The following is a 17,165-nucleotide window of genomic DNA, read 5'->3' as shown; positions in this document are numbered from 1 at the left end:
TGATAAAATCGCACAGCTCTCCCCCGTTGTAATGGTGGTGACTTGCTAATTATGATTGCTTGTCCACCGAGGCAGCCCTGATTATTGGCACATGCAGGTGAGGATGGCAAGGCTGGGAACTGCTGTTAAGATTGTTGCCTTCCAAAGTGGATTTAGAGCGAACACTGTCTTTATCGAATTAGTTTTTGATGCCTTCTGGCATCAATGCTGGCTCAATGATCGGCTGGCTTTTCAATGCCGATCAGTTTGTCTTTTTTGGAGATTTTAAGAAAATTGATGAAATATTTCAAGCATTCATAACAAATTCCTCTCATGGTTACAAGCTTAATCTCCTTTACAACAAGCAACGAACCCCCCAAAAACACAATTTCAAAATGGAAGCTATTTCTTGTTGCCAAAACGCCATTACTCACCAAGAATTAAACGAAATCCAACCTTCTCCTACCCACTTCCCTAACCCTACGGGAGAATATGATTGCCCGTGAAATACCGGTCAAAATAAACTCTTCCCAATGACCCTGCGCCCGCCAGCCTGCATTAATCATCGCCCGGCACTATCTATCTACTACTGCCGGCCTAGCATCGGATCTGCTGCAGCAGCCGATCCCAGAATCGTGCCCACTTATTTCTTCTTTACATTTACCCAATCGCACACAGCAACAACAGCATCATAATGCGATGCTGTCACTGGACATGCAAATGAAACGAAGCGAAGGGACGGACAAGCAGTTCTGCCTCTTCCGCCTGTTTCCATTCCAAGCCACCATTATACGTGTACTACCGCCCATGAAACCACAAAGTAGCCAAATGGTGGCCGGGTGCCGTGTTGTTTTCTGTTTCCCACCAACCAGATTTCCCACCACCAGGGACGGCCACCGAGGAGTAGTTTTCCACCGCTGCCTTAAATGTGACGTGCACTAGTATTATTATTCCGAATCATAAATTATTTTATAACATTTATCAAAAAAAACCCTCCCCCCCCCCCTACACCCCCGTTTTGAGCACCGTACGCGCCATTACGCCGTTCGGAAACGCCGCCATGCCATCCTCTCGGACTCTCGCGCGCTAAGGTCAACCGGCGGTGGTTTTTCTGTTCCTTCTGTGCTGTCCGTGGAGTCACTCACTTTGCACGCTTGAACGCGGCGGAATGGAATGACCAGACCGATTTGTGGCTCGGTTTGCTAGACCGGACGATCGGACAGGGAGCGGGAAGGCACGGCGACCAGCGACGGCGGTGGTGGAAAGGTTAATATTTCTACTTTGCGTTTCGATCCGAAACGCCTTGCCGCGCGGTCCGGGCTCGCGGAAGCCCTCGGGGGAAAATTTCGAGTCAGGTTTCCAAAGTCCGCGGGAACACTACCGACAACAGCAACTGCTGCTTACTTACAATTATGATACCGACTCCAACGAGCTGTCCACCACCGGTGTCCCGGTGTCCCGGTGTGTGGTGTTGCGGTGGCGTACGATCGTTTCGCTTCCCAAGGCTCCAGACTCTTGACGCGCGGGTCACGCCAGTTCCCGAGCCCGACACCCCCGCTCTCTCTCCCTCTCTCTCTCTCTCTCTCTCTCTCTATCTCTCTATCACTCTCTATCTCTCTCTCTCTCTCTCGGCAGCCATATGGCACCAGCAACAGCAATGCTAACAGCCGAAAAAACCCGCGCAGCACGGCAATAAAGACTCCCGCTTGCAGGTTTGCATACGGACAGGGCGAACCAATCCCGGGCAAAAGCGACCAGCGTGGACCAGCGGCGGCCCGCGACGCACAGCGAAATCGGGGCCCACATAATTTCGCTCCCGCGTTGCTGCTCCTCCGAGGGCGGCGAGGGCGGCAGGAACCCCAGAACCTGGGCCCGAACCTGCCCACAGCTCGCGTTCTGCTGTACGTACGCCCCCACTTCGGCCGTCCGTGGGAAAGCGCCTCCGGGTGCTTCGGAAAAAAATATTTTATTTTAATCATTATCATGAATGGTTCGTTCGAGCTGATGGGAGGCATTTCTAAGGGGGGGGAGGGGCAAGGCAGACAGGGTACGAAGGGTAGGTTGTTTGGGCCAGCCTGTAGTTTGCCCGGTTTCGAGCTGCCCGTCGTAGCCCATAAGCGCTGCCGTGTCGTAGCCTGCGGCTGGGGCCTCCGTTGCTTCCCAAACCATCATCGTGACGACGCGCCGTGGTGGTGGTGATCAGCCAGTTGCAACCTTTCGGGGTTGCACACGGTGTGCCCGGCTTCTCGATAGCTTCTGCCACGGATGCTATCTGCCAAAGGGATGGCAGGACGGGAGGGCTTTAAAGGATGGTGTGGGACGGTAAGATGAAGTGTTGGTGTATGCAAACATGGCGACTGGTCAGCGTGCAATGAAACGTATCCGATTGTCTCTCACGACGACGCGCATTCGCAAAAGGTCATAAAACCATATAAATCAGGAAGGCAAATCATTTCCTCGGCGAGGGCATTACATTTTGCTACAAAATGTTACTTACAGTTTTATCAAACCATTTCGAGTTTGATGGAAAAAGTCAAAAACTTTTATGATTTATTGTAATCAAATTAACTCACCACTGAGACGATCGCTCCAATTGTCCACCATTTTCCTTGCCCAGCGTCTAAAAAACCCTCCCACAAGACATAAAATATGTCATCCTGGTCGCAGCCGTATCATTTAGCCTGCACTATTAGCTTCCCATTTACTGGGCACTTTGCACTCCAGCACGGTTGACCTTTTTCCCGACCGACCTGGCAAAGGCGCACACACACTCTCGGCGCTAGCCGGACTGAATCTCGGCCCACCGATGCCGATCATCATTAAAGATGAAAAGGACCCGAAAAGGTACAACCCACACCAAACAGGGACGACGGCTAGGACGAGCACGGTGGAGGAGAGCGAGAGAAGCAAAGATGAATTATCGATCGTACAGTTTCGGTACGGAGGACCGCTCTCGGAAAGATCACTCTTCCCCGTAGCTGCGCAGGAACCACAGGGTGACGCGTACATGCCAAGGCTTTTGACGGCGGCAGCACAAGCCCTAATGAAAGGGCCCGGCGAAAAACTCGTGCACTCCTGGGTCAACCTTCCTGCATGGGGGAGGAGAAGCTGCAAGGAAAAGGAAAAACCTGTCGCACGACGCTCGAGATCGTCTTTTCGTTTTTTTGCTTCCCTCCCCACAGCGAACCGATCGGTCGGATGTCATTTGTAGCGGGCGACAACGGTCACCGGCCGGAAAATTACCGTTTCGGGCGAGATTTATGGTGACCGTACCCGGGTTTTCAGTTTCGGTGGCTGGTGGTCTAGTTTTGCCGGCTCCTCAACAGCAAGCGGAAGCCGCCCCGATGCCTGCTAAGGTGGCAGTGCCCAGCAACGGAAGGGACCCTTCGTTGTGCGTGGTTTCGTGTGCCGAAATTTACGGATTTTTAATTTACGGATGCCTAGTAGTTAATTGGGGGGTTATTGGCGAATGGTCGTAAATCAAGCCGAAGCTTCTCTCATCGGAAACGACACCAGAGGGCGGCACTGTTTCCGGTTAGTTCGGCTTCAAAGTAGTGTTCAAGCTGAACAAAGAACCAATATAGCATATTATCGATCGGGAACGGCTGCAAACTCTCAAGATTAGAGGGTTTTCTTTATGACAAAGTGGGAAGCTAACCCTTATTGGAATGGTGCCCTGGTTGATTGGTATCCAATGAAAAAAGGGGTTACCACTGGGACGGGATGAGGTTGATCCCTATCATTAAGCGCTGGCGCATGCCTGTGCCATCTGGACTTCCTATTTGGATGAGTTTTTTTGTGCGGAAATTTTGAATTCTAGTCTAACAAACTGATGCCAACTGTTTTGGACGGCGTTTCTGCAATGACCCAAAAAGCGATAAAAGCTTTTCTGTCAAGTCAACAAAGCTCCAATGAAATAATTTGTTTGATAAGAAGCTATCCGTAGACGATACATTATCTCAATTGCGAAAAGTAACAAGAAATAAAGAAATTAACTTAATTCCGTAAATGAGTAGTTTTTAAAAGTTCATATATCAAATAATACCTCGGTTTGGCCACTAAGAACTTTATCTACAGCAGACAAAACATGTTCAATAATTCCTACCAATAATTAATCCTTATGCGTTTTCTCACGGTCTCTTATTTCCTCATTGATTTCTCTGGACAAACCGCTACTTTCAATGACTTTTATCATTAATTACACACACACACACACACACACCGTTCATTATCCGGCCCCGTGATTGAGAGCATTTCGAACGATTTCAAACATTTATTAACGTGCGCTAGTAATGCTTATTAACGACGCTCGCCAACCGATACGCCACACGGCGCCCCGCGTGCACAGCGCTCACACTCCACGCACAACATTTATTAAGATTGACGGATGTTTTGATCGAAAACGGTGCACCAGCAGCGCTCCGTGTGCGCCCACAGCAGGAAAGCTGCTCAACAGCATGCGGCGTGCAGGTGGATTGACACTTGTGCCACCCCAACCCCAAAGGGTGCCTACCCGCCCGGGCCGATCGTTTGGGAAACCGTTTTGTATTTGATTTACGAACAGTTCAGCTCCCAACCTTAAGCAAACGTGGGGAGACCGTTGCCCTCCCAGCACAGCGCGCGGAGTGAAATCATTTGCGTGCCTAAAGAGTGGCACTTTCGAACATTGATTGATGGTTCGTTCGGTCGTTCGCATGGTTGGCTCCAACGAGCTGTGATTCACCGCTGGCCAGGCTCGCCTTTACGCACAACTTCCGCACATCGCACGGCACAACCCGAACAATGAACGTTCGCGATGATTGATCCACGGGATGCTCGGGAAGCCATGATCGTGCCGTGAACGTACGTGCATTGCCTGGCGTCAACACCGAACCCCCTTTGCGCCGCTCAGGTGGCGTCATGTAGGTGAAAATTCATGTGGAGAATATGAGCACCTTCAAGCCACCGCAACAAGCGCGGCCAAATGAGGAGAAAAAGACTAACTCGACGCGCGATCTTCGCTGCCCGGAGTCTCCCCAGTCGGTGAAAGGAGACTTCCGCAGAGGCCTTCCATCAGCTACCAGATAGATACCGGACACGACGGGTGGTGTGTGTGTGTATATATTTCTTCTCCAGCCCTTTTCGAGCAGCACACATACACGGTCAGCTCCTAGGATTCACTGGCCGGCGTCCGACGGTTTTCCTTGGAAACGAGAAAAACACAACGAACCTCAACGGCCGTAGAGCGCGCGCGCGCCTTTGCGCGTTGCAGGACGTGGTTTCGTAGGAATTCGAATTAATATTTCGATGACATGCTCTTGTACATCATTAATAACGTCATTCCGCTTCAATATGTCGATAAATATTATATTATAACTCGGAATATATTATTCCGCATGAGAAATGATCGCACTGACGGGGAAGCAACCAGTCGGCGATTGAGTCGGCGTCCGTCGTCGGGTCAGGTCAGACCACTTGGGATCCCTCGATCTGGTCGGCGTGAAAGGGCGGGGGACCGCTCAGCACAAAACAGTCCACCGAGAACCTCACCACGAGCCTGTGTACTCTGGCCACAAAGGGAGGTTTGCGTTTAATAAATATAAATATGAGATTATTAAAAATAATATGATAAACCGATACACACTGAGCAGAGCCTCGCCGGAAAGGAAGTGATGTGCGCGCACTGTGGGGAAAGTGCACTGTCACACACCGTTGTGTGCATCATCGGGTGTGTGTGTATGTGTGTGCACTGACCAGGTACCGGCTGACGACGGGGGGTGAGTGCTCGGTGTGGTCACATTCTGGTGACATGCTGAGAATGGAGCCCGCGCGTTATGTTGTGTCCCATGTCAGCCCCACAGTGTGCTGGATGAGGTTGCAGGCCTCCTGCCGGTTTCGGCCACTTTCGAACCGCGCATCCGTGATGCCGTGCTCCAGCAGGGAGGGTGGTAGGCGAGAACGAAAGCCCCGTAGAACAACGGCCCACTACCGCATCCCCTCTGCTCAACTTTTACTCTGGGCCGCTGGGGAATGCTGCGGTTGGGATTTGGGAAAGGCGCCAGAACGTTGCATTCTTCGCAAGGATTCCTCTGCGTCGGGTGACTGTGCCGCTTTGTTTTTGTTCCCTCCCATTTATTGGTGTTCCATTTTTGTTTGCCAAATTATGTCGCATTTTTATACGAGGGTCATCCCTGGGTGGGACCAGCTTTTTTGTGTCATTCTTAAATTCCATCCCTTGAGTTTTTTTTTGCTTCCTTTCGACTGGCCGTTTCGGTTGGATCGATTCCATTTTCGAAACGGCGCTAAATTTGATTGCCTTTTTTGTTGCTTTTTGGAGAGTATTTCACTAATAAATGAGCCATCCTTTTCAGGGCTGTTTGTTTATTTTTCCGCTTTGAATTGTTTACATATTTTCGTTATTAATGACCGAGCTCGGGTGAATCATTTGAGCAATTTGAAGGAAGTGGACGAACATTTTCAAGCATTCGTTAAACTGTTGGAGTTTTTACACAAATTTCCAATACACAATTGAGTTTAACAATCTATCTTTCACATTTGAACTCCAATTATCAATTAAAAAATTGCATAAACCTGGAAAGGAAACTGTCTCGTTTTCTTGTGCGGTATATTTCAAACTAAATTTATTATTTGTCACCTTCTCGATCGAAGTCGCTCCACGGTCCCATTCATCGTTCGGTTCGATCGTTTTCACCCAACGCAGAACGAAGCCGTCCCAGTGGGGACAACCGTATCCAACCCAGACCTGACCCAGACCCAGAATGTGTCAAAACAAATTTGCATACGGTTCTCCAAAAAAAACGGCTCGCCCCCTCCCCCTCGCCCCAACCCGGCACTGATGATACGCCGCATTATGCTGACGCTTTTCGGAGTGTGCAATTTACCATCGGCCCCGATAACAGTAAGCCCTGTGGCAGGACGTGAGACAGCATGTAATCAGCCGATGAAAAGCGTAAAGCGAGCGTTCTAAGCACCATCCAGCGAGCGCATGCAGCGTTCGACCGTTCCCATCGCCCGGTCAACCCCAGCGAAGATGCGACTGCTGTGGCGTACGAAGAAGAAAGCGAATGTACTCACTGCCCAGGGAGGACTGCAGGACTCAAAGGATGCACGGTGCAAGCCGTCCTGCTGGTTTGAAAAAGTGACCCATTCTCTGCATTCGACGCGGTGTTAATGCGCGCATATTAACGATCCCAACCGAACCACATGGCGACATGGGGCCCGGGCAAAGGATATGGAAGATGAAAGGGCCGGGTGCATTTGAAGTCGCTTGCCGAGACCCCGGTCCCTAAACACTTTGAGCAAAGCAGCGAAGAAGCAGACGCACGCTGACCGTTAAAAATAAAGCTTTAACAAAACAGAAAGAAACGTTCGTATAACGTTCGAACGAGACGAGTGTGTTAGATAAATGGTTGAGCATCGTTGCTTAGATAATGTGTTGTTCAACAAGTAGGACACTTTATATGTGTATTACCTCCACAATACATAACATATGTGTGCGTTGCAAGTGCCAATTCCCCGTCCGAAGCACCACAAAACAAACATCACCGGCACTGCGTCTTACGGGCTCATAAAGCAAAAGAGCATTACTTTCGGCCGCATGCATCATGCGCGTTGGTAACAACATCAAGCGCAAAAACCGCACGCAAAACATCCCACCGCCGCCATCGCCACCGCCGTCCGTATCGTCAACGTCGATTGCTTCCCATAATTTATCATAAACCTCAAATCGTCTGCGATAAATTATTTCTGCCCTGTTCCGTCAGGTTACCCTCGTTACGAAGTATTAATTCTTTCAATTGAATGTTGTAATAAATAAATAATCGTCGTTTTCGCTTTTACCGTCTCCTGTCTCCCTCCCATGGCAGGTTGTGGATCGTTGCCGATTGCCTTTTCGTTCCACTTTTTATTCTTTTGCTTCCCAGTGCACACTCTCCACACGGCTCTTCAACTGACCGCAAATGAAGCGTAGCGTATATTTTTGGTTCTTTCACTTTACCCTGTAGCACACACAGACGCGCGCGCACGCAGTCACTTGCATTCCCGTATGATAAACCGCAAACCCGCGGCCCGAACGATATCACCCGTGAAGGATACAGATTCGAAGCGACGGTGTCACTGTCTGCCTGCACCGAATCGGCCTCCAAAAAAAAGCAGCTCCATTCTTCATTTTTTTAACGAGCCAAATCAAAGGACTTTAAGCGACGAACCCCCGGCCGACGTTCCGGCGTTTGCCATAAACATTCAATACCAGCCGACCCGTTGGCGCCAATATTATGTTTTAGATGATTTCCCTGCTACACAAGAATTATGCTAATAGCACCGACCACTTTCACCTATTCACGCGGTCGGTCGGCTGATCGTTTTCGGGACCTTCTGGAGCCCAGAAAATGCGCCATATTGCCGCCACGGGTCGCGGTTGCGTTTGAGATTTTAGTTTGGGCGCGTAGCGTCCTGCTGCGTTAATTGCGCCGCCGTCAGTCGGTCCCCGATATTGTTCTAGCACGATCCTGCCGCTGCGCCCCGGCTGATGATTGGAACAAATGGTTCGTTTGCGTTTGTTCCAGTGGACTGGAGGACAGCAACAACGAAAAAAAGTAAAACGAAACACCAACCCATATCAAACCGTGCCGCGCAGGACATCGGGGCTTTGAGCTCCGATCTGTGTTGTTTCAGCAAAAGAAAGAAAGATAGCCGCCCGACAGTTCATAGGAAAATGCGTTATGCTCTATTTATTCATCATCGAAACCAGGATCTCGGGCTCGCTTCGAACAAAAAAATGAGAATAACAACAACAACAGGCAAGGGCGCTGGAAGAAACGATGGAGCCGAAAATAAAATGCATTGCGGTTGTTGATTTTTAGTCGCTGTGTTTATGCTTTTCTCTTCAGCCCATTTCCTTCTCGCTTTTGTTTCCGGAGTAACAACATCCGCAATCCGGTGCAAAAATAAAGACACTTCATCTTGCGACATGAAAGCAAAAAAAAGCAGGCAACAGACATGACGATCGGTCACTCTGCACTGTCTGCAGGATGTACTGCACACCGGTGCACCAAAAAACCGCAGGATACGATCGTGTCCGGAACCGGGGCCAGCACGCTTTTCCCGTTCAATTTTATGGCACCGTCCAGACGGGACCTCGTCAATGGTCAAAGTGATTTTGAGGTTTGTTGTTCCTGTGCCCAACGTGCGATGTGCGTCGTTGTTCCTGTGTTGTTATTTTGTCTACGTTTTAACACAACACATCCTGGAGGTACCAGGGCAGTTTTTTGTTGTTGTTGCTGTGGACCCGCTCACGCCAAAGTGCGAAAGTGCGTTCCTTTCGGCGTGCGGTTTCGACCACAATTGACGACGAACGTACCAGGCGCAGCCAGGCGACAACGATGGGCGCTCGTGCGGACAGGTAATGTTACAGGGGTAATTTCCTTCCTTTTCTATCGCTCTCGGTCTCGGAGGACTGCAAGAGGAACGCACACGCGGCAAATGGCATATTAGCGCTTGGGTGCGAAACGGCCCGACCGAAGCTCATTTTGGCTTAACCAATCTATCACATTTGGAACAAAAGCGCCTTGAAAAACATCAACAGGATGGAAACTATATCACCCTGACGCCAAGGAGGCCCACGGTCCGTGTGCAATAAAACGTCCCGAAACGAAGCGTTTGCTTGTTTGGCTAAGGGAATTGTTTTCATCCGTTTTGCGCGCCGGAAATGTACATCACTGTGAGGTTTCAAGTGTAAGCGTTCATGAGCGGACAGGTACGTGGTGCACGACATCCGCTGCAATTAGGAATGGGTCCACTTTTCGTTGATTTACCCCCTGAACCGATTCGACAGTGATTATCAAATGCACAGAATTGGAAAAGTTTCTCAATAAAATATGCTTAGAAATCGATTTAATCAACTAATAATTCACAATATTTTTAGATCTCGAAAAGTCTCCTCAAACAAGTGGCGCTCATAAGATTATTCATGCTCCGCTGTTCAAACTCCATCCCATTCCCAGATCCAAGCAGCCCTACGCTACCCTCGTCCCAAAGCATCGCACAATCGCGATCCCCACCGTCGGCCCGTCGATCGCGTTTCATTCTGCGTTTATAACTTTATGGTGCACCTTAGTGCCCTGTGTTGATCATAACTGAGTCGAAAAGAAAAGACAAAATCTATAAAAGCGATGGTAACACATATTTCTCTTTTATTACTACTGGTCCGGGCTTTTTTTTATTGTGAGATTTGGGGTTTGGAAGTCAATAGCGATCGTTTTGTTGCGTTTGTTGTGGTAAGGTGCTTAGGTTGTTCTCATTTTTTGTGTTGTTGTTCGCCCCGTGTAAAACCAGAACCATTCGCATCCATTATCGAGCGGCTGGCCCGCGGGAAACACACACTCTTGTGGCGAAGGCTTCGGAAACGAAGGGAGTACGCTCAGCGTGTTTTATGATTTATGTCTCGTTCTTTCTTCAGAGAACCTTAAACATTCCTATTAAACGCCTATCGATACGTTTCTGCTGCTGCTGCTGCTGCTGTTGAGTGCTTGACCAGCGGGTTCATCGATTGGCTTTTCGAAAACAAAACGCATCGAGAATTGTGTCGCATCAGAAGAATGCTGTGACAAATAAACGTCCATTCTACGGATGCTGACCATTGGCAGCGGTTGAAAAGGGTGATTTACAGTCGTGGGGTGTGTGAGTGTTTGTAAGCTCGAACAATCAAACGTATCAATTTCACGGTTGCTTTATGCGGGCTTTGTAGGATTTAATATCACGGGTACGGTTTGACACATTTTATGCATTATTATAGATGAAAATATGTCTTTTCCTTTGTCTCTAACGAACCTTTCGAGTGTGATCGTAAACGAGACACAAATAAAATGATCCCAACCGTGACGAGCTGATCCTGTTAGTATGAGTCAACAAAGCTTGATAACTTTTAGCCCCAAACAATACACTCTACAACACATCCCTAACAAGCTACAAGACATTGCCTACTTAAGCCCAAACTTTGTTGTGTTAACTCTTCAACTTCCTGAATTAATGCACGAGCTCTTTCGGGGCGGCAAACATTACACGGCGGAACCGAACCGCATCATCACTTATTTAACCCGACTCTCCACTTAAACCCGCTAACAGCCATCAATTAGCCACGTAAAAAATGGCACGGAATTGAGTAAGCAATCTACTACTTCCGAAATTGCGCGACCGCTGCATCTGCTTTTCCACGAAGCAAACGGCACTAAAAACTCAAATGCACCTTCTTCCCCATACGCCACTAAAGTAGCGTTGAACGGCAGCACCGAGCCCGGGAACTGGCGGATGATTTGCGACCCCGAAAGCCACGCCACAATCGACCGAAAAGAGTGTTCAATTTATTTTACGATCTAATTTTTACAGACATTGGCCGCTGTGCCGCACAAGAAGACACACTTCACTCTTACCCTCAGAGCCTGCAGAGCGTGAGGCCGGCAGGTTCCTTCCCTCATCAAGACCCGGCTTCAAGGAGAGAGAGAACAACTGTCAAATTAGTTACGCGTTACGCGCCAGGCCAAAAGATTGAGGGCGCAACGATCTTTTGGGTTTTGTGAAAAACTCTCACCGCCTTCAAACTGTCGGACGATCGCCGGGACCGACTTCGCGCACATAACTCTTCACAACAAAAGTTTCCCCCGACCGCGCAGTAAAAAAAAAACACACGAAACCACTCTTTTATTTTTAACCCAAAAAGATCCTTTCAAGTGGAAAATATGATCGCGATCGCGCACTAAACACAAGAAAAGGATAATGGAGGGTGGAGTTACTGTTACTAATTTAATTACATTCCCCCGGATCCGGCAGGATGTGTTGAGTGTGGCTGCGTGGAGTGAGTTGCCCTTCCTTCTGGGATCGTTCTGCCGGCTTTTGTTCTACCGGCATTAACGGGCCTCTAAGCATTAAAAGCACCGAACCGCAATAAATTTGTCCACACTGCGCGGTAGGGCCCACCAAGGATGCGCCCTCCGAACGGACTTCCCTGGAAGCCATATGCTGTCGTTCGGTCCGATTTCGACCACTGGCCATCGTGCCCGGGGATGGTGTTGGCACTAAAATGTGCTACAAAATTTGTCCAGTTCCAGCTTTCCAGGAGGGGCGGTGTTGGGCTCGTTGCATCTTAATCATAAATTAGCTCGAAACGGATTAAAAGAAAAAGGCCCTTTTGAACATGAGCATCAGTATTGAAAGAGGGATCAAAAGCAGACCTCAATCCTCGGTGCTCCCTTAATTTCATCACAATCTGTTATCCTTCGCAGAGGTTTCTTATACGGAACAACACAATTCCTAATTCTAGTAGTTAATTTATGCATGTTTCTTGAACGGTTCTCGACACCACAAGACATCGGTCCCCCGAGGCAAGGATTCACCGAAGCCCAAAAACATCCACACCGTGCAGCGCTCCATTAGCCATTCTTTCATTAAACATCCTCGCACGAACGCCGCGGAGGGCGTCCTTGCTTTCGGGATACATGTTTGCCGTTGTTTTCGCTAAATTATTTATTAACAACGGAAATAGTCCCCCTCCTGGCTCCATTCCTGCCGAAAAAAAAAAACATGTGCAAAAGCGGTCAAGCGCCACGGCAGCTACAGTATGCGCAACCATCAACGACCATGTGCGGCAACACTTTGCAACACTTCTGGTTCTGTGTCTGGAGTTGCCCGCGCGAAGACGTGTCCGTAACGCCTACCCCTTGCGGCATCAGAACACTGCACCGGCACCGACACCACATGCGCTAATATATGGCGTAGCATCCTGGCGGGCTTGTTAGCTTTTCAGATGGGTGGCAACAACAAAAACAACAACAACAACAAATACCACGGACAATGTTCCGGCGCTCAGCTCAACAACAACGATGGACACGATGAGAGCTTTGCCTTTTTTGTTTCACTTTTTCGGATTGCATTTTCAACCCATTTGTTACAACAAATTAATTTTTATGTGTTGTTAATTTATTTCGCAACCCACCGGCCGCAGCAAGTCGGGGGGTTGTGAAAACACGGAATTTAATTCGGCTGATTTGGGCTACTGCAACGCATAAAATTGTCCTGCACTTGCAGCGATGCATGTTGAAAAAGGTGGCGATGTAACACTAAATGATGCTGTGGAAGATAATAATTCAATTAGCAGCCCTATTTAGCTTTCGTTTCGATACGCTCCCGTGAGTGTTCGACTGTATAAATTGCTCGTTATTTCTTGTTTACAGCACACACCCAAACAGCAACAAAAAAAGCAGAAACGTTTACTCTTTGCCCACGCGCATTTGTTCTAGCACGATTCTGAAGGTGCGAGTTGCCCGGAGAGCAGCGAAACGACCCTGCCGCCATTCTAACCAAGTGAAAATGCGAGCAAACGTGTGTGTTTTTTGTTTGTTCCGCCCGGTGTGGTAAACGTGAAGAGTAGGAAAAAAACAACACATTGCTTCCACGAACCGGCCCGGTGATCGACCCGCGATCGATGCATTTTACAGCCAAGCTTTAAGGATAAGCAATAAATCATGTGTTATGCTGGTTTCCATCAATCACCTTTCCAAATTGGAGGAAGCATGTTTACCCTCACACAGGCGCGCGCAGCTGCAGATGGGTTCGTTCGATCGCGGTAAATGATTCATCAACGGACGCAGAAACAGATTGGTGGAGAGGTGGAGGAGGCATGGATTTCAAATTGTAGATGCGCTTTAGTTTCTAATAAACCGTATGCAACTACACTTTTTTTAACTCATCATCAACCTACTCTAAGAGCCAAAAGGGTGGTCGATCGATAGCTTAGAATCGTAGCACAACTGCTCACGGAACCACATGTTTTATTTCCCCAATTTGGGTTTGGTCTGCGGTTGGGCATCAAATTTAATGCCAAACACTATTCCACTAATTCTCGACGAAACGCATATTTTATTCGCTATTTAACATGTGTCGATTCGGAGCCCCCCGGCTCTACAGCAGGCATGCTTTGTCCATGCTCGCTCGGCTCGTTCGTTTATTTGTGGAGGCAATCAAACGATTGAAAAAAACAAAAACCCATTCGACCATCCAAATCCATCCCGATCGTCTCTCTCACGGCCACCGAAAAGCACTCGTTAATGCTGATCATTTTGAGTTTCGCATTGCCACCCATACACCGCGATACAGCACCGTTCCGCGTCCGCGAATGAAGCCATTTTTTCTAAGGAAATTCCTTCCAAACGATTTTTCTCTCCCATTCCCCAGCTCTTGCTAGTCTCTTGCTTTGCAGAAGAGGAACATATTCAAATTAAAACTAAAACTTTACTGCCCGCGCACTATATGGCCCCCAAACAACACGGCACCGACCGTTCCTGTAGCGGAGGGGGGGGGGGGGGCTCCCAATTGGGGCGTGATTGTTCAGCCCGAGTCCAGCCCGATGAATGATGGTCCTGACTATTATGACTACGATCATTGTGCCGTTGATGATATGGTCTTGGAGGCTGCCGGTGCTTCCACCGCTTTGGCTACTCCTGCTGCTGCTGCTGCTGCCGATGGTCAAATCAACCGGATAGGTCCACCCCACACCACTCGACTCGAAACAACACCCAGAGCATACATCCTTTTGAAAACGAAAATACAGAACGCACCACTCGATCGGGTGCGAGAGGGAGGGAGAGGTGAAACGAAATGAAATAAACCATATGAAAAGCGAAACGATTTGGGATCTGATGGTTTTTGATGGTGACGTCGTAGCCCCTGGGCTTATAGTCAATTCAGAAGCGCAGCGGGAGTCCTCGGAACGATTTTCACCCATTTTAATGATACTGTTCAGCGCGACCGTTGTGCCATCGTAGGTTTCCTTCGACCCAAAACTGAGGCTTGAGTGGGAGAGGAGGAGCTGAGTGAGGGGAGGGCGTCGGAGTGGAGTTGGTAGGAGACGCTCCACTCCTCGGCGCAAGTCCATTGGCATCAATTTATTGTCTTGGCGGGTCTCGTATGTGGCCGGAATAGTTTGCTACCTTCGAGGAGGCATCGATAATTTAGAAGAACTTTTTTTAAAATATACAACCGTTTCATAATCGAACCGTTTCATGTCAGCCCAAAACACTATCAGAAGGATACAGAAGGGAGTGTTATAAAAAGCATAAACTAAGGGCAAAAGCCACTTAAAGTTACACAACAATATTCCTAAAGAGATTCAATCGCCATACGCGAACAATTAAGGAATTTGTTTTCCGATTACAAACCTTAAATATCAGCAGCTCGCTTCTTGTTTTGGAATGGCCGTTTAGAAAGCGTTTGAGCATCGCCCGAGGGCATACCATCCGTGCCTTCGCAGCTATAAAACGTTATTTCCCTGCGCATTTTGACGGGAGCATATAAACGCGCATTCCTATCCTTGTTTCCGACTTTTTTTGTTTGTTGTTTCCCCTGCAAGCCTGCATGCCCAAAAAAGGGGAAGCCCTTGGCCCGAGATGGCACACCGATTTAATTCCCCCGGGATGCTTAATCTGTGCGAATCGTTACGCCGTGTTCAGGGTACTGTTTGCCCGCAGGTTAAATACCATCTCCAAGGGGGAAAACAAAACCGGCATCAACCCGGAGAAGCAAGGGAGGGGCAAAACATAAAACCATAAACCCACCACTCCGTTTGACGAACGGTGGAAGCGTAACGTAACATTACACCCGCGAAAAAGATGCAGATTTACGGTGCTTCTTTTATAAACATTTGATGATGCGCGCACGGGATGCGGCTGCATTCCGGCCCCGGATGGATGCAAATTAATTGACCATACACTCGTGTGCGCCATCAAGCGAGTTGGCACGAAACAACAACAACAACAGCGCATCACTTCCAATCGCTGGCCCATCAAGGCGTACATTCCCTCAGCAGCCGTGTTGTCGAAGGGTGCATTACGCCCCGGACCGGACGGACGGGTCCTTTTGCCTGATTTGGCTGCCGTTATGGCCTTACATGCTGCTGTTTCTTCCACTCATTTGCAACGCTTTTCTCCACCGGACAAGACAACAGCCACATGCGAGAGAAATGATCTCTCGCTCGCTGCGGCCCCGGGTAGGGATGGGGCTGCTGCTTATTTATTCACGCCAAAGGGGTGTTGTATTGGTCCTGTGGTCTCGGGGCCCGGCCTTTAATGGACGAGCTTCGCGAGCTCACATGTCGAAAGGTTAATTTATAATATCATTAATTTTAACACAGAACGGTGGTTGCACTCGCCCGAACTCCCCCTTCCGCTGTTTCTTTCTCATTTTATCCCCCATTTGTACCACTTGAAAGCTGCTGCACATTTAAGGCGCTCTGAAGTAGGAAAAAAAATCCCTCACCCAGAACTGAAAAGCTATCATAAGCTGTTTTATGCTTTTCACACACTACACTCCAGTGACGTCCGCCATACCGCGCGAGCACGGGTGAAAACGGGGCCCGCGATTGTACCGGCACGTAGAATAAACATCGTACCTGACGTTTAAATGCCATTCAGACGTCGAAACAACGGCCGAATGCCTGCACCCAGCGTGCACGGATGCACGGATAAATATTTTGATTAAATGCAGCTCCGAAAGGGGTCCGATTTCCAGCAGAGCTGTTGAGCTGTTGCTTCACGCGGAGTTGCTCCTAATTAATGGCTCTATTACTGGGTAAGCTTTCCAGTGCAACTGTAGATTCTCTTTCCATTTGTTCTCTGGGACGAATTTGAACTACATTTCTTTTTTGCTACAAAATTGTTACACATTTTATCGATTTTAAAGTCATGACAGGCTTGAAAAAAAACACCCCCAAAATAAGCTGAACTCATAAATTGTCCTGCGTACACACCTACTGTCGAGCGCCCGAATTACCCGAACCAAAAAACAAGGGCATCGCATCGCAATTTATGTGAGAATTACTACGGCATGGAATTGCTTCTTTCTCACCCGGGCGGCGAACAGAAAGGGAATCGTTCGATCGTTCCACTGGCCATTCGTGACATCAAATGTGCCGCCACGATTTGTAGGAGGGAAAGGGCGCAAACAAGAGGGCGAAATGTAGAGCGTCACTAATCGCAGCAGGTAGGCACAGTTTCGGTAGCGATCGAATTTACCACACGTTGATATTGCAGCCTACCGCAATGCACTTCGCAAAAAGAAGGTGGCTGAGAGCGCAGTCAATGTGTCAGCTCAAGGATGAGATGCAACCTGTTCAAGCTATAAAGGAAAAATGCAATATATCG

At 48.7% G+C, this 17,165-nt stretch overlaps 1 protein-coding gene across 1 annotated transcript in view; it reads left to right on the top strand.

Annotated features, from left to right (window-relative positions):
* Positions 1-1,680: 1,680 nt before the first annotated feature.
* Positions 1,681-17,165, top strand: part of LOC120955281 (inactive selenide, water dikinase-like protein) — a 125,159-nt gene continuing 109,674 nt past the window's right edge. The window contains exon 1 of the mRNA XM_049609372.1: positions 1,681-1,691. The gene's annotated coding sequence lies outside the window, so the exon portion shown is untranslated. The remainder of the gene's footprint in view (positions 1,692-17,165) is intronic.

Source organism: Anopheles coluzzii, chromosome 3 (genome assembly GCF_943734685.1).
Source record: "Anopheles coluzzii chromosome 3, AcolN3, whole genome shotgun sequence".
NCBI lineage: Eukaryota > Metazoa > Arthropoda > Insecta > Diptera > Culicidae > Anopheles > Anopheles coluzzii.
This window is presented reverse-complemented; position numbering and strand designations above follow the sequence as displayed.